Below are 9,946 nucleotides of genomic sequence, written 5' to 3'. Positions count from 1 at the left end.
ATTACATTCTTGTGCTGTTCTAAAAAGCCTTCATTTTTGGTCAAAAATGCCCCGCTTTGTAAAAATTGCTTGAAAGTCTTTCATTATGCTTTTTCAAAACTTTTGTTATAATTAGCATCGTTTTTGTATTTCATTTTAGAACATGATTAATCGTAAACCTTATTGATCTGAGCTTACAAGTGAAAAACAAGCGTTATTTGTTCATGATTTTGGCATCTTCACTCAAAAACTCAGATCAATGAGGCCTGCATAACTAGTGTTTTCAGAAGAAATGACTCAACATGCTGTTTCTTTGTGCATATCATAGTCGAAACAGTTTGCATTTGGTATGTTTGACTTCATGTTCAAATCTCTGATGCTTGTTTGCAGATATTGTCAAATCTAAGGAGAGTTCGAGACACTGTTGACGCTCTGCTGAAACTGGGGTTTTCTCATTTGAGACGCAGCAAACTTCTTTTAATCTTGTCGGTGTTCAGGACAAACGGCTGTGGTATTGAAGAGATCTCGTGCAGGTTTTATTTCCCATGGGTGAGTTAGTGAACATCTGCCGTTCTGATCCGGTTCTGATTCTACAGATGTGTAACCATGGCGACGGGCTCAAGCGTGATCACGTGTCACACGTGTTGCTTCTGTTGCCAAAACAAAAAAACAGATTTTGCAAATTGTCTATCTCACTATTGACGTTGGGAAATGATAAGAGCTGTAATGGAAGGTTGTCATCTCGACACTTTCATTTCTAGTCGTACCTCATTATTCCGACTGTATAATCATCATATATCCCTCTGTAATGAGGTGACATTTTCTGTGATTTTAGGGGAGTGAATAATGAAAGTCTTTACAGCGGAGCATGAATGGGGCGCTTTAATTGAATTGTCAGTTTCTAAACTCCAGCTCGCCAATGCAATCAAAGCGAGCTCTGAGAAATCAGACATCAGGAATAAAACCACGTTGCGTGAATCCATCCCACGCCGAGCACATTAGTGCAGAAATGTCTGCGGTGAAAGCAGCTCTTACTGTCTGTGCATTACTGTTTCAGACAGATTCCCCTCATCTTTGGACACTCTGGCCATCAATATAGAGCTTAAATGACTCTGTTACTCACACAAAGGCTTATGTAACTTCAGCAGACCTCAGTGTCGTATTTCCTCTGTGGGTGAGACTGAGTTTGTACCTCAAAGAAAAGTTGTATCAGACCCAAAACGCCGCATCTAATGATCTGGGACAAATGAGGTGTAATGATGGTGTTTATGTTTAGAAATTCACCCTTAGAAGTGCACACTTCATGCACGAATCCCTTCCGGCCACCACAGGAGATGTTTTGCTCTTTTGCACTCATGCATGTTGTAAATTTTGTATTGAAAAGCTTCTGCTTCAGCAAATATCACATTGCATTGACAAATTGCATAAGAAGACACATGACGTGTTATGATGCTGTGGTGAGCAGCATCATTCTTTTCGGTCGTGACTAGTTTCAAACTAAATAAGAAACCCAATATAAGTTACAGGTGTTTGTTTTTTTTTATCTTTTTTTATTGTTTTACTCCATTGCATTTGAAGAGAATGTCCAACTACAAGATCTTAGGGACTGAATGCATTAGGTTGATTCAAGGTGCAACATTAACAGGCTATGTGAATGTGAAACGCTCCATGGATAATTAATTTTCTTTCAAAGAATGATATTTAGTAATTTAGTAGGTCAAGGAACAACACATGCCTTGTTATAGTAACCAAAGACAGTCAAAATTTACATTTAATATTTTCTAAAACTGCATTGCAAAACATTTGAATGTATTACAGTATTCAAAATGTGCATATATTGTAAATACAATGTAACAAATGTTGATGCATTTAGTTTTCATTATTTATACATTATTTATGGAAGCACATTTCCACCAATTAATTTAAAAAAGGTAATTGCAACTTTTTATCTCCCAATTCTGACTTTTTTCTTACAATTTTTTTTCTTTCTCAGAATTGTGTGATATAAACATGCAATTCTGCAATGCATTCATGCATTTGGATTATATAGTTTTAATGTAAACAAACTAATAAATTTAATGTTGTGCAATAATTTTGTCAGTAATGCTGTACAAACAAAATTTCTGCATTAAAAAAAATGCTGGCATAAATTATTATTAATTATTTGCATCGTGAACAGATGTGTGCTGATTCAAAGTAATTTAAATATATGCATTTTTTAAAAAATGATCGTATTTTGAAAACGCACTTAGAATTCAGAAATCTGTTTATTGTGAATATAACCTTTCTAGGGACTCTGGGTGCAGTTTAGAATATGCTATACTTTCAATGTACAATGCATACTTTTCAGCTTCCTCTGCCTGGAATCATGATTTTTGTACCATCTCTGTCTAAACCAGCCAGCCACATTTACTCAGTTGTTTAATTTATTTATATGATGCAATATTACTAGGTGTGGAACAAGCAATATTCAAGTTAAAATGCATGAGACTGAAACAGTTTAGATCTACTAATATTAAATACTGTATATAAATCTGGTAATTATGTATTTAAAACACATTTAGTACTATTATTAGTTTATTAGTACTATTACGAAAGGTAATTACAATTTATTATCTTACAATTCTGACTTTATCACATTTTTTCCCTTAGAATTGTGATATAAACATGCAATTCTGAAATAAAGTCAGAATTGTGAGATGAAAAGTTGCAATTACCTTTTTTAAAATATTTTTTTATTGAGTGGTGGAAATGGGCTGCTATAATTATTACTCATTCTAATATTGACACATCAACCATTATTTACAGTGAATAAAAGCTCATTTAAACGGCAAAAGTAGTTCACAGCATGTTTGCATTATTTTTTGTTCTTTTATGTCTAAAATGTGATGAAGTGCATCTCTCTGTTATCAGCCTGCAGGTGGCCTTGTGTGAGGATGAATGACGCGGAGACTGAACTTCACCTGCTGACCACATGCTCAAAAACTGGCTAAACTCCAAACACAGCTGTTGTATCACTACGCTGCATTTATCTGCTGTGCCTGCATTTAGCTTGAGCAGTTAACAAGCATGAAATGATTGTATTAATACAGGCAGGATTTCAGAAAGGCTGCATGACAGTGATTAACAATGGCCGATGTTTATCTGCTGGTTAATGCATGATGTGATGTCAACTTGGAATAGAAAAACAGTTCAGAGGCATTTCAGGCAGAGAAAGTTACGAAACCGTTTTCTTTAGAATAACACGCACTGATTGATCGTTCAGTGTAAAACCAGGGATGTGCACTGAGTGCAATTTTATGTTTGCGTAAACATCTTATTCACACTTATTTACAGCTGATGGAATGAGGAAAAAACAGACATGAGAGATTTTTCATTTGGAAATTATTAAAATGATTATTAAAAAAAAATAAATAAAATGAATAATGCCATTTTTAAATAAATCAATCTTTGAAAGAGAGTTAATTATACATCAAGCAAGTATTCAGAGAGTATTTCACATTCACATATTAATGTGGGATCCTTGATCAAACTGACAGGTTCAATCCCTGAGATCTTGCAGTCGGTTCCCTGCTGGAAAAGAAGCTTTTCAATTAAAGATTTACAACATATGGCAAAAGAGCAAAACATCTCCTGCGGAGTTCAGAAGATTTAGTGAATGAGATTTAGTGTTAAAACCCTCCTGGAGAAAAATCACAGTCTGTAAATACACTGAAACTCAACAATAAACCCTCTCAACCAGCTCACATGTCTCGCATTATGCTAAAAAAATTCAAATAATATTTTGCATAAAAAAATAAAGATCCCTAATTTTACATTTTTAATCACTGTGACATTTTCAGGTAAATTTTTACATTTTATATTTGACAATCAGATTCTGATTACTATAATGCAAAATGCAGTCACTGTATGTCATTACATGAAGAAAATACGAAGGCACTTATAAAAAAGTATCTTTCTGTTTTTTGCATTTCACCTATTTTTCCACTCCTTTTCACTTTTTTACTTTCATTAAATTTAGCATTGTATGCTATGAATATGGATGACTGACAAACTGAATATAATGTTCCTCATTAGTAACATACAACATTTATATATAATCTATACAGTATTTATTATATAGCTGTGTATTTACTGAAGGACATTATTTTAAAGCATCATTGCAAAACTGAGTGTTATGAGTATTACATTTTTAAAAATTGAAAAAAGAAAAACTTAGCTAGGTTTATGATGCTAATAACTGTGGACACCTGTGTTTCAACACTTGAAATGATTGAATTTGTCATCATACAGTATGTAATGCAAGTTTACGTATAGAGTTTGTGATTAAAGGATTGCGTGAATAAAAGCTAGATTTAACCTTCAGCTCTTGCATGATTAAATACAGCCTGTTTAATTACACGGATACAGAACAGTCGCAAAACATGATTGTTTCATGCACAAAAAACTTTAATAAGATCATAAGTGTGGAAAAAGTAAAAAAAAAAAAAAGGAAATCACTCAGAGATGTTTGAGCCCTTTAATCAGTGAGTGAATGAGAACTAATGAACTTTTGTCTTTGTGCCGCTCGTTAAAGCAGAAGCTTGATGAGGTAAATATACCTGAGCGTTTGAAGGGTCGACCAATTACTAGAGTTTCACATCTGCTGCATTTAGCATTTATGAAACCGTATTATTTCACCATGCATTATGAACTGAAATAGCAGATAAATGAATAATTAGAATCAGCAGACCGAGAGACAATAAAGTGCCATCATTGCTATAAGTTGTTTTGTGTAGGCAGAAGTTTCTTCATTTCATGAAGAACCTCTTAAAGTCTCTCATTTCATTATAATGGGTAAAAGTTTATTTCAAGAACAAATACTTACTATTAATTAGCATGCATGTATAGCCAGTATACTGGCTGTCTATTAGTGCTTAGAAAGCACATATTAATGCCTTATTCTGCATGGCCATATTTTAGGTCTCTTAATCCTGCCTAAACTTAACAACTACCTTACAAACAATTAATAAGTATAAAATACTTTAAAATAAAGTGTGATCCAAAATGCATAATACATATAGATCTCACTTATATTGAAGGAATCATTTAGCCAAAAAAAAATCTGAGTTTAATGTAAAAAGCTTTCTTCAATTTTAATGAATATTTTCAAAGGCTTCTTTCTCAAAAAGAGTTTGTTTCTCCACATCAGCAGCACTTACATACATTAAAACTTAGAGTTTTATTTCTATCTTTATTCTGAGTTCAATTTCAGTGCAAGTTTTAAAAAGTTTTTTCTTCACTTAACCATCACTTACATACACCAAACTTAGCAGTTTTATTCTTCTCTATATTCTGAAGGTTTTTGCTGAGGGGTTTGTTTGTATACCATTGGCCTGATTTTATTTCTTGTACATTTATCTATTTGCTTCTATAGATTTCAATTGCAATGCAGATTTTTCAAAGTTTTTTTCCTCACTTAACCATCACTTACATACCCCAAACTTTGCAGTTTTATTTCTATCTTTATTCTGAAGGTTTTCACTGAGGGGTTTGTGTGTATACCACTGGCCTGATTTTATTTTTGTGCATTTATCTATTTGCGTCTATAGAGTTCAATTTCAATGCAAGTTTTAAAACGTTTTTTCTTTACTTAACCATCACTTACATACACCAAACTTAGCAGTTTTATTCTTCTCTGTATTCTGAAGGTTTTTACTGAAGGCTTTGTTTGTATGCCATTGGCGTGATTTTATTTTTGTACATTTATCTATTTGCATCTATAAATTTCAACTGCAATAGAACTTTTTTTTGTCTTTTGAAAAATGTTTTCACTTGACTCACTTACGTACACCAAATTTAGCAGTTTTATTCCTCTCTATATTCTGAAGGTTATTACTGAGGGGTTTGTTTATATATCATTTATTTATTTTTGCACATTATCTATTTGCATCTATTTCTATTAGAATACATATTTTTAAAGGTGGTTTTCTCAAAAATGTTTCTTTTTTTCTTCACTTTGTCATCACTTACATACACCAAACTTAGCAGTTTTATTGCTCTCTATATTCTGAAGGTTTTTACTGAAGGAATTGTTTATATATCATTCCCCTGATTTTATATAAGATTTTATTCCTGAACACACCCTGAAAATGTATTTTTTCCTAACTGTTGACAGTATTTTCTGATTTGTGGAGTGATAAAAACAGAAATCCAAAATCCCCTCTGTAAGAACATTTAACACCAATATGTCAATAAAATTAAAGAATATTCTGAAACTTGCTTCATCCAGTGTTCAGATTTATTTTCTGGAAATTTATGGAAATTTGTGCATGTTTAATAAGATAATGCCTCGTTTGCATACTTAACATTTCAGAAAACTTGTAATACAAAATGTAATGTTTTATGCACTGTGATTAACCTGGGAAGTATGGTGATAAAAAAAACAAACATTTCTAATGTTTATTTCATTGTTACTTGCTATTTATTTGTGAAATCTGCTAGTGATTTCCGAGTGAAAATATATATTTTTTTCTTTTTCCCCTCAAATGTTATCCTATTCATCTGTGGTGTTTTGCCTCAAGTCATTATTCTCTTCTAACACAACCTTAGAGTCAGAAGTATATGTTTTTAAGTTGTTATAATGATTGGCGTACTTAACATTCACATGCAGTGCAAAACATTGAATACTGAACCAGATGTTGAGCATTTTAATGTTTCTGTCGTCATTTTCTCTGGTTTCAAAAAGATTCCACTGTTTCTAAGCCTCATTTGCAAACTATAACTGTAATTACTAGTCAGTGTAATTAGCTTTCACTGGAGGGTCAAGAAGTTCAACAGTGCTGCATTATTGTTACTGGAGCATAAACACACACTCATTACTGTGCGAGTGATTCATCGGTGACCTTTGTGCTGCTCACGACTTCATCTTTCAGCTGCCATTTAAGAAGTCACTGAGTCTCAGCGGGTGACCGATGAAGATGATGTTTGATGATGATGTTTGATGCGACTCTTGTCGCCTGCAGGTTTCTGGCCTCCATTATGGCTTCTGCTGCATTGACGCAAGAATCATAGATCAACGTCTGGACACAAAAGACCTGAGGATTCCTGTGGCGTGAGGTTTTTAACAATTTCACAGGTTGCTGCTAACGTGACGGCCACTGGACCTTCAGCCCGACCTGTTCTGAGGTCAGTGAAGTCAAATGTGAGAGATTTTAATGCAGCGCATTGATTTGACTTATTGATGTATTTTGCTTTGGAGAGAATGTGAGGTGTGTGTGTGTTATAATAAATGACACCTGCATATATATTGCTGCAAATATCTTTTGTCAAATATCAAACATTTGACAAAGTCAGCATTAAAGTCAGCATTTGTTGTGGTTAGTAATCAAAATAACCCAATTGCAGTTTGAATGAGATTAATTGGAATGTACAATAAAAAAAAAACATTATTTTTGAAAATTGTTAAAAATCGAGTTATATGTTTTTGCAAATTAACTCTTTAATTACATATAAAATTTCCATGCATTTGGATTATAGAGTTTTACTGTAAACAAATTAATAAAGTTAATGTCATGCATTTTTGTCAGTAATACTGTACATGATCAAAACGGGTCAAATTTCTGCATTGAAAAATAATCATGGCATAAATTATTATTATAAATTAACTATTTGCATCATGAACAAATGTATGATGATTCCAAGTAGTTCAAATAAATGCATTTAATGAAAAAAAAAAAAAAAAAATCATATTTTGAAAATGCATTTATTTAAACTACTTAGAATTAACATAAATCTGTTTATGGTGAAAATAACGTTTCTAGGGACTCAGAATGCAATTTAGCATATGCAGTACTCTCTATGTACAATGCATATTTTTCAGCTTCTTCTGGCTGGAATCATGATTTTTGTACCATCTCTATCTAAACCAACCAACCACATCAATTTTTTTTTTTCATATTATGCAATATTACTAGCTATGGAACAAGCAATGTTCAAGTAGTTAAAAAGCATGAGATTGAAACAGTTTGGATTTACTGATAATAAATATATACATTCATAAATATATACATTCAGTTTATTAGTACTATTACAGAATCTGACCTGTCTCTTATATGTATGACTGACAAAAATGCATCACATTAAGTTTATTAGTTAGTTTGTTGAAGCTGCGCAGTCCAAATGCATAAACATTTTATATGCAATTCAAATTTAGGCCTACTTTTTTTTTTTAGTGCATAAAGTAATCAGTAAAACAATACAGTAAAAGTTAGTGCATAACAACACATACTGAAGTGCTTGTTTGGTGAATTCTACTGCTCTGATCAGTGTTTTCACGCCACATTTCTTAGTATTTCCGACTCAAAAGCCCCATATTCTAGATAAAATGTAATTGCTTTTTTGACAGCGTGCAAAACACACGAGACGCTGATAGAGGAGGTTTTCATGCGCTGCTGAATTTATCAACTTCACACAGATAAAGTTCTCCAGAGCTTTAAATGACTCAGCAGCTCTGATCCCAAATCACCTGCCACTTTGTGCAGTTCGGCAAGTCCGTTTTAAACAAACACAAGAAAAACGGCACATTTTGTTTGCAGCGGACTTATTTGCATGCCATTTAATTCAGTCATCAAACAAACATCTTGAGAAAACAAAAGTTTACTTGTGCATTATTGTGATGTTTTCATCAACTGTTTGGACTCTCATTCTGACGGCACCCATTCACTGCAGAGGATCCATTGGTGAGCAAAGAAAATATATGTATATGTAGTCATCCAGAAATTCTCATTTCTGTGGTATAACATCTTGTGTGCATGTGGATTTTTTTAGATTGAATTAACTCTGCCTAGTTGATCATTTCAGACATGAAAACAAAGACAAATGACTTTAATTTGACACCAGGATGAATGAATCTGCCTAAACTCTTTCATCTTAGTGTTTCGGTGCATCTGTTGCCCTCATGCATGATGACACTTGTTCTTCACTGAAATCTCAATAAAAGGATGTGAAAGCTGAAATGTATCCTATATATGAGGTGGATTTGTGATTGTGATGGTACTAATGTGCTTCAGCATGTCTTCTGTCCTTTGGTCGGAGGTGTGGCTGCTGAAGGAGGTGAAGGTTTCTCTCAGGGTTTAATGAAGGTTAAGGTCAGTGTTAGGGTTGTTCTGCAGATCTCTGAAATAGTCAGAGTATGTGGGACTTTAAAGCTTTAAATACCTTGAAGAGTGTTTTCCCCCTTGTGCTGGTAATAAATAAAGGAATATTTTACTCAAAAATGAAAACAAACTGTAACACTTTAAAACATGGTCTTAACATGACCTTGCAATGAGCAATATATTTCCATGAATTTTTAACCTTTCTTGATAAAATGTAAGTAAATAAAATAAATACATAAATAAACAAACAAAATGATTTAAAAATAATAAATCAATTAATACTAATAAATCAATTATTTAGTAATAATAAATAAAGACTCACAGCTATACATGACTTTACAAGACTAACAAATGTTAACAAATGAGACCTTATTGTAAAGCATTAACAAACACAAAAATAATTGGTAGATAAATAAATAAAATAAATAAATAAACAATAAATAAATAAATAAAAATTAAAAATAAAATAACTTAATAATAGTAAATTAATATTTCTAAATCAATTATTTAGTAATAATAATTCAAGACTCCCAGCTATACATGACTCTACAAGACTAACAAATGTTAACAAATGAGACCTTATTGTAAAGCATTAACAAACACAAACAACCAAACAAATAGATAGATAAATAAATAAACAAGAAATCAATCGAACAAATAAACAATAAATAAATAAATACATACATAAATAAATAAATACAATTATTTAAAAATAAAATTACTTAATAATAGTACATAAATAAATCAATTATTTAGTAATAATAAATTGAGACTCACAGCTGTACATGACTTTACAAGACTAACAGAAAAAATACTTAAGAAAAAAAAAA

This window comes from Labeo rohita, chromosome 12 (assembly GCF_022985175.1).
Source record: "Labeo rohita strain BAU-BD-2019 chromosome 12, IGBB_LRoh.1.0, whole genome shotgun sequence".
Lineage (NCBI taxonomy): Eukaryota > Metazoa > Chordata > Actinopteri > Cypriniformes > Cyprinidae > Labeo > Labeo rohita.
The sequence above is the reverse complement of the archived record's forward strand: the minus strand, read 5'-3'. Positions refer to the sequence as shown.